This window comes from Lagopus leucura, unplaced genomic scaffold (genome assembly GCF_019238085.1).
Source record: "Lagopus leucura isolate 7727_CA_CO unplaced genomic scaffold, USGS_WTPT01 Super-Scaffold_73, whole genome shotgun sequence".
NCBI lineage: Eukaryota > Metazoa > Chordata > Aves > Galliformes > Phasianidae > Lagopus > Lagopus leucura.
Window position 1 is genome coordinate 51,070,230 of NW_024962252.1, and position 7,819 is coordinate 51,078,048.

The window sequence follows — 7,819 nt, forward strand, 5'->3', positions numbered from 1 at the left end:
AAAGGAAAAGGAAAAGGAAAAGGAAAAGGAAAAGGAAAAGGAAAAGGAAAAGGAAAAGGAAAAGGAAAAGGAAAAGGAAAAGGAAAAGGAAAAGGAAAAGGAAGTCTGTCAAAGCCTGCTTAGCATTTTCTTATGCTTTTCACATCATTTCTTGTCCTCTCCCCAGGATGTGTTAGTTACCTTGACCAGTGATGGATGTAGGCTAATGGAGAAGATGGAATAAACTACCATGGTTTTATGTGCACTTGTAAATCAAAGCAAATATATTTTCACTCTTCAGGTTTAAGCTGAAGACCTGCCATGATTGTTCAAGGCAGCAGCTCCATGCTTGGAGGCTGATATAACAACAGTATCTCAGTAATTCAGGATACCCTAAAGCCTCCCATGATAAGAAATCAGCATGAGAAGCTCCAAGCATTGCATCTGAAATAGCAAAACAAATCCTGGAAAACTTTTATTGAAAGATACCCTTTTCTCAGATACACCTGCTTGCTCAAATCCACTGCTGCCATTGTTCTTTCATTAACCCCACATTCAGTATTCAGGAAGAGTGCATTTTTTGGTGGTGTCCATACAGACTGTATAACCAGTGCTGTCTGAAAGCAGTTTTAATTATACAGTTTTCACAAGGAGTGTTGGTTGACATACTTGCCCCAAAAAAGTCATTGCCACCTTCAATCTTCAGCATGGATCAGTCAGCCACAGACTTCAGGCCACTAAACTGGGCATTTAGTATACAGGCTATTCTAGTAAGAGTTCTGAAAAACACAGCTTTAGCTAGAAAAGAGTTCTGAAAATCCGTATGCAAGGTGTGGGAAAAAAAAATGAGCAAATGCTTTTAACTTTACTCAGATGTGTCCCTCCACTGCCATTTCTTTTCCCCTTTCGACATCTCTCAGGAGAGGAAGAAAAGGACTGTGGCTGAGCAGTGCAGCTCACAGTCACTGGGGCTCTCGCTGTCCCTGTTATGTTGCAATTCAGATCCAAATGTAGTAACATTATGCATTTTTTGAATTCCAGTCTGGTTTTCTTTCCACTTGCCTGGCACGATTGCACAGGTTTTTCCAGCAGAGGGCAGTGACATATTACTGGTAGTAATGCTGTTAAAATCAAGCAAAAAATTCAAGAGTCTTCTCATGTAAGCACAGGCACAGAGATATGTGGGAGAGTTCATATCAGGTTTGTCTATTATTTAGTAATCTGTTGCATCAGTGGATAAAGCAAACGCTCTGCACTCGGGGAAGTGAGGGCAGAGAGCTGTCGGCCTGCACTTGGTCATATTTAGTTGAAAGAGTAATACGGAACGTCTCTATTTTCTTTTGCTGGTTGCTACATATCCTCCTTTTTTGCTCTGAGGGGTTGCAATGGAAATAGCAACTGCTGCACTGCTGTCAGCTGAGCAAACAGAGACAGCTCTCCATTTCAAGCTTGCACATTAGTTTGTTCCATCACTGAGCAAATGATTTGATCTGATGGGATGCCATCCTGTGACTCAGAAATTCACTGTGGGATAATTGTCCAGGGAGGAAAATAGCAGCAGAGTTGTATTGACCGTGGCATGCAGGCCCATACCTTCTTACCACAATTTTCCCTCAATAACATCATGAAAGATCTGCCCCCAGCAGGACCCTCTGCTCCACACACTTTTTCCTTATGTCACATGTGAGCCATGTAGGTACACTACTGACCCCTTGACTGCTCTGTCATGGGGCAGGATTGACCAGAAAGCTGCACCATGGGCAAATGGCACCTTGTTGGAATTAAAATGTCTCACCAGTAATTCTGGCAAGAATTGCAAAGGAAAAAATTCTGAAACAGTTTGAATCACCTCATCCATCCATCACCACACTTGTCCTGGGAGTCCAGCTGCACTGGCACTTCTCTTTCCATGTGTGCACCAGTTTTTCTCTGGCACCAAGCTAAGGGAAGGAGGTGGTTTGGGGCAGGTGGGGCAGGTCCAGTAAGGCAAGGATATACCCTGCTTCAGCCCCTCCTTCTTTATCAGGAAAAAAAAAAAAAAAAAAATTAGGGATGATTGCCTTGAAGGCAGGAAGGAGTGGTGGGAGGAAGGCCCAGGATCAAACCTGCACTTGCACAGAGAGGGGCAGAAGACTGGAATGAGGGATGTTGTGACACCATCACTGCTCTGAAACATTCGTGGTGTTACTGTTGTACACATACAGAGTCAGGGCACAGCTCAAGTGCCATAACAAACCCTCTTAGTGACATTACACAGGTATGGCTGTGCACATGGAAGGAGACAGGATGAGTCCCTTGCCACTTCTCTGATCCATACAATGAACGCCACTTCCCAGGAGAGATGACATGCCAGTATGCTTCTCATTCTTGCTTGGAATGACTCACTGCTCATATCTAGTCATTTCTAGAAATATTCATGGTTGAGTTGGGCATTATGCAGGTGCTGACAACACTACTCAGAACACAGAGCTGCCACCAGTTTAAAACAGTCTAATGTTCTTCAAAAATTGTTCAAGGAAGGACTGTGACCATGGGAAACCCAGCACTTGCAAAGCTTTGCAGGAGCACCAGAGGACAAGGACTGAAATACTATGATTTCCCAAACAGAAAGCAACTCAAGGAGTACTCGGGGGAGTTTTGTGCATATTTGCAACAACGCAGTGTGGGTCATATCCAAGTTGAGCTCTCCAAGTAAGGCAGCTTGGGGGTAATGCAGCTCCAACTGCTGAGCTGGACCTGTATCCATGGATGTCTTCTTCCATAACCTAGAGATGGTGGTGACTGTGGAGCAAGAGCCAAAACAAACACTCTTGCAAGTTGGCGGGATGTATTTTGAGCCAGAGCTAAAATAGGATTTAGGCATGCTAAGCCTTAAAATAGTGATCCAAACCAACCCTCATCCCCTGCGCTGGTTAGGTGTCAGTTCTCGCTTGAGATAAGGAACTTACATGAACTTTATCTGCATTGAACTGAAGAGGAGCTGAGGTCAAGTCCACCACTTTTTAGTAGATGTCTCCTTGTGGAGGTACTCATTCCAGGTCTTTTCACCAGCATCAGATAAAGGCATGGTGAAGTGCATCTATCATGGTGCTTCTGATGTGGCTGAGCAGGAGGAGAAAAGCTGAATGCACATTTCATTGCAGAAAAGATCAACCCAAAAAAGATTAGCATAGGCAGAAGAAGTCTGTCCCTGTGAGTGTGACAGTCATATACTGTTGCTGGGTAACAGATGGATAACTTTAACTCATCCTGTTCTCTTATTCTTGCTTATTTTTAACTCTTCTCAAAGAAGGGTCTTTCTCACTTAGCCTATTCCTTTACCCAGAAAACTGTAAACTCCTGGAAATATCTGTACTCTGGTTCAGCAAGTAAGCAATCCTCTGACTATGTTTTATCCTATCATATGCTTTCTACATTTAAGGAAAGTGATCTTCCGATTATGATCAGATTGGACATCAACTGGAGAATCGCATAAGAGTCAAATATAAATTGCCCCAGGAGCAGCTTTTGTCTTAGTGAAGCACCAGAAGACTTTCAGGACAGAGGGGACTCTCCATCACTGTAAGTGTGTAAGAGCAGGTTGAACCTGGGCTTTCTGAACCCACTCACGTGATGTCATCTGCAACAGTGACAGAAATATCAAGTAACACAGAGAGAGCATTCTGCCTTCTGATCCTCTTTAATTCCAAGTAACTATTTTTACTAATGCACTACAGCCCTGCCCTTAGCAAGGCATTGCAAATGGGTGGGCTTTAAGGTACCTTCCAACCCAAGCCATTCTGTGATTCCATGGTACTATGATTTGAAACACAGATGGGATTTAAAGCATCCCCTGGATGTAGAGGAGTCAGTCACAGGTGCTGTAGCCACCAGCAGCTCTCAGCCCTGGTCCCTCCTAAAGGCTCACAAATTTGTTTCCCTCCTCAGCCTTCGTACTAAACTCACACAGTTGTGTGAGATGCTGTTGTGAGCACAATGGCCTGCATCTCCCCTGAATCTGCCAGAGGAAGTGACAGGCCTAAATCTCCCACTGAGAAGAAACCTGTACATTACTGAAGATGCTGCAAAAGACATTTCAGTGTTTTCTTTAGTGAGCCTGAAAAAAGAAGGTGAGAAAGAAGCTTTGGGGATAATGCTGAAGTGAAGAAGTTAGACTTGAAGTGTTGACATTTGTCAGGGACAGTTAGGATTTGCTCTACTAATGGATGGGAGTGCAGGCACAGAGGCCTCTGCAGTGCTCCTAGCTGAGATGACCATGTCAGCAGGTAGGAGTCAATAAGACAGTAAGGCTGTTTGTAATAATGCATATCAGTACAGCATATGGACAAAGAGTATTCCAGTGCTCACATATCACCACCAGATCTGAAAATCAAGCTGTGTGTTTCCCTTCTTTTTTCAGACTGCATTCATAATTTGGTGCAAAAGCCAAATACTAGCTACCGTTGTCCTAGCTGGAGCTAACAGATAGTCTTCAAGGATGTTTGCAAGCAAGCAGATCAACCCAGTTCTACATTTAGTCATTTCATTAAATGGCTCATTTTTTATTTCCTATTACAGGAAAAAAATAATCTATTTAGTTGGCAGAGAGCCCTTCCTCCCTCAATCTCAAGATCTGCCCAACAGAGTTTTTGTATGCAGAAACCTTGAACTGTCACAGTGCATACAGATCTCAAGGCTGTGGATGCCTGATGATAGGAGCTGCTGTGGCTTATTCCTGTAGAACAGAAATTCTGTTGTTTGTAGAACAGCCCAATGGTTGTGATTGGCATATACCTACTCTCATCCAGATTGTTTCTCCTTTGGCTGGCACAATGCCAACAGAAGCACTTTAATATTAAAGTGGTTGTGGGAAAGCAGTAGATGCAATAACAGAGGAACAAAAAAAAAAACAAAAAAAAAAAACAAAAACATTGCTTTATGAAGTGTTTTGGCTCATTTACCCAATCTAAATAATTACTGATGACTAAGTGCCTGAGTTCAGAAAATAAAGGTTCAGTTTGTCTTGTACAACTTCTTTTCTCCGGTCTGTGATGAATAAGGTTCTCTGAGCCAACACCCAAATGCAAGGTAGGCACCTCTTTCAAAAAAGTTTTTTATATCAGCTTAGACAAGACCAGTTTGCTTTAACACTTGTTATTAATTTATTAAGCCACAGTGTTTGGAAGAAGGACGAGGAGTATCAGCCTTAGTCTATCTGAATGGCTGGTGTGTATATATATTGCTGACTACACTTTTTTTTTTTCTTTTCCCAGATGGAATGTGAGCCTAATGTTATACATAACATCGCTGTATCATTTCTGACATGGATATCCCTTCATTGCAGCAGTGGTTCCCAGGCCTTGAACAAATAACTCCTATGGGCTATGTGCTTTTCTGTCTTATCAAAATTGATTTAGCTGCACAGAAATAACTTTTAAATTCCGATAGCTGTGTGACATATTCTCATTGGTGAAGCAGTAGAATCTTAAAGCTGACGCTTTTGTAGACTTGGCCATTTGTAGACTTCTTGGCTGGTCTCTTGCAATCACAGATCTTGGCACCTTTTCTCAAGCACTCAGCTTTCCCATTTTATAAATCATGGGGGTCCAACACCCCATCAAGCTATTGCCACTCAAAAAGTTATTCCAGTCCTCCTGAGTCATTGAGACTGTGAAGGTGAACTTTCTTCTTCCACTCCTTTCTCTAACAGGTTTTCTTTACTCTTGCCACAAGTTCAGAGTTGAACTAGTTGAATCCCTGCACAGCTGACACTGAATTGTCAGAACAGAATCATGCTCCTAAGACCTAAATGCACTGATTTATTGAGTGTGATGTCTTACCGGTGGCTTCTTGTTTTGCCTATGAAACAGGGTGTAACCAGCCACATAAAAATGATAAACTGCTGTTTGTCCTTACAATAATTTTGATCTTGAGAATAAATTATATCAGCGTGTTTGAATGAGGCAATGCTATTTATAGCCTTTGTAACGGCATAACTTCTACATGTAAGTGAAATAAATTTCTTTACAAGAAAAGTAACGTCAACTTACAAGACCGCTGGTTAATGCGTAAGTAGTGTCTAAAAGTATCTGCATTTTTTAGTACAGTTAATTGTGACCTTAAGAAAAAAATTAAAATTCAGTCCTCTATCACAGAGGATTTCCAGTATTTTGTCAATAAAAGGAATGCTGCTTACAAGCTTATAGAACTGGAGTTCCAGATGAAAACAGATTCAAAAGTCCTGAGCAAGTAGGAGGGAGTTCCAACTGGTCAGTCACCACTTGAGGGTCAATCAACAGAACATCTTGCTCTTCTCTGTCTGAGAGGACAAGAAAATATTTGCAAGAACACTTACTGAAACGTAAATTTACTGTCTCCATTTGTCCCAGTAAATCTATCAATTGCAAGAAACTGTCAGATAGTTTAAAACAAAATCAAATTTATTGTTAAGACTCAGGAATGAGTCAAAGCTAAAAATCAAGCCGAAGGGTAGTCCTAAATCACATCATCTGTCTCCCGTAGCCGTGAAACTGGGGTTAAAACCACTCCAAAGTTTGGGCCGTGAAACTGTCCTTTGGATGGGTAAGGGGTGACTCTTGTGGCACTGTGGACCAGTTGAATGAGTTCCTGGGCCACTCCAGGAAAAGTACAAGATTACAGGTGATACAGGCTTGAATGTGGTTTTAGAGAGATATGCATTTCCAGTTCAACACAGGGCTTTGAACCCAGTCTGACTGCCAAGGAAGCAATCTACTGGGATACATGTGTAATCCAGATAGCAGGGAACAAAGGAGAAGAAGGGGTAGAGCAGCCAGCCCAACTTGGGTACACCATCTGTGTTTGTACTGTGGACCAGGGAGAGCTCCTGTATTCTGCACTCCCCTTGGTCTAGGTGATCCCACCATGAGAGACAGGAACTCTCAGCCCTGAGAAAAGAAGTCTCAGAGGGAATCTGATCGATGTCTATAAATACCTAAGATGTGGGAGGCAAAGGGACAAGGACTGACTCTTTTCAGTGGTGTGTGGCAGTAGCACAAGGGAAAATGTCTTTTCATCTTGCAGTCACTAAGCTGCTGAAATGAGACCTTCTTCTTGGCAGCAGCCTTGGACAAAGCTCAGTTTCTGTTAGAACATTAATGTCATCTTGTCTTCAAACTCTCAGTGATTAATATGGTGGGTACTCTGGGGTACTCTGGCCTATAGATAACATGAATGCTTAGAGATAGGCACATGAGAAGAAAGATGATAGTGTTTTAAAAGCACCCAGCCAGCAGCATAAGAGCCTCGTGCTCTTTATCCAAGACTTCTCCTGTAACCCTCAGCTATACTTGGATTTTCACTCTCTGTGTTCCTTCACTTGAAATTTAGATATGAATCCCGCTAACAGGACACTGTCCTTTGTAGGCGGCAATGTAGCAGGTGCAGCTGAGGGTGTAGAGCTGTGTGGGAAGTCACAAATCAGTGCAATCTGCAGTGACACTATCCTGCCACATTGCCCTGGGGTCTCAAACAAGCTAAATCTCTGAGTTTAAAGAGATTAAAACCAAGCTGAACTGAGACCAGAGTTCTGAGAAATTTGAGAAAATTCCATCTAAAAATCAAGAGGAATAATTAGCAATAAGCATTTATAGAGTGATTCATGATAACCCACATGGAAACCTTTGCCACCAAAGGCCATACTGCTGACTGTAACTCTAGATGGTGCTCATTGTGTGCCTGTAGCCATAGCAGAACCAGAAATACTAAACTGAGGGGTTTACATCCCCTGAAGGTGTTTCCTTGCTGCGAAAATTGCTGCTGTACATGCTTGGTTTCACAGAATCACAGAATGGTTGATGCTGGAAGGAACCGCTTGGAATCT

The 7,819-nt window shown here is 42.4% G+C and overlaps 1 long non-coding RNA gene across 1 annotated transcript; it reads left to right on the forward strand.

The window, feature by feature from the left end:
* Positions 1 to 2,022: 2,022 nt before the first annotated feature.
* On the forward strand, positions 2,023 to 5,997 carry LOC122187151. The gene is made up of 2 exons (XR_006181249.1): positions 2,023 to 3,540; positions 5,232 to 5,997. It is a non-coding gene; the product is annotated as an uncharacterized LOC122187151 (long non-coding RNA).
* The last annotated feature ends 1,822 nt before the right edge of the window (positions 5,998 to 7,819 follow it).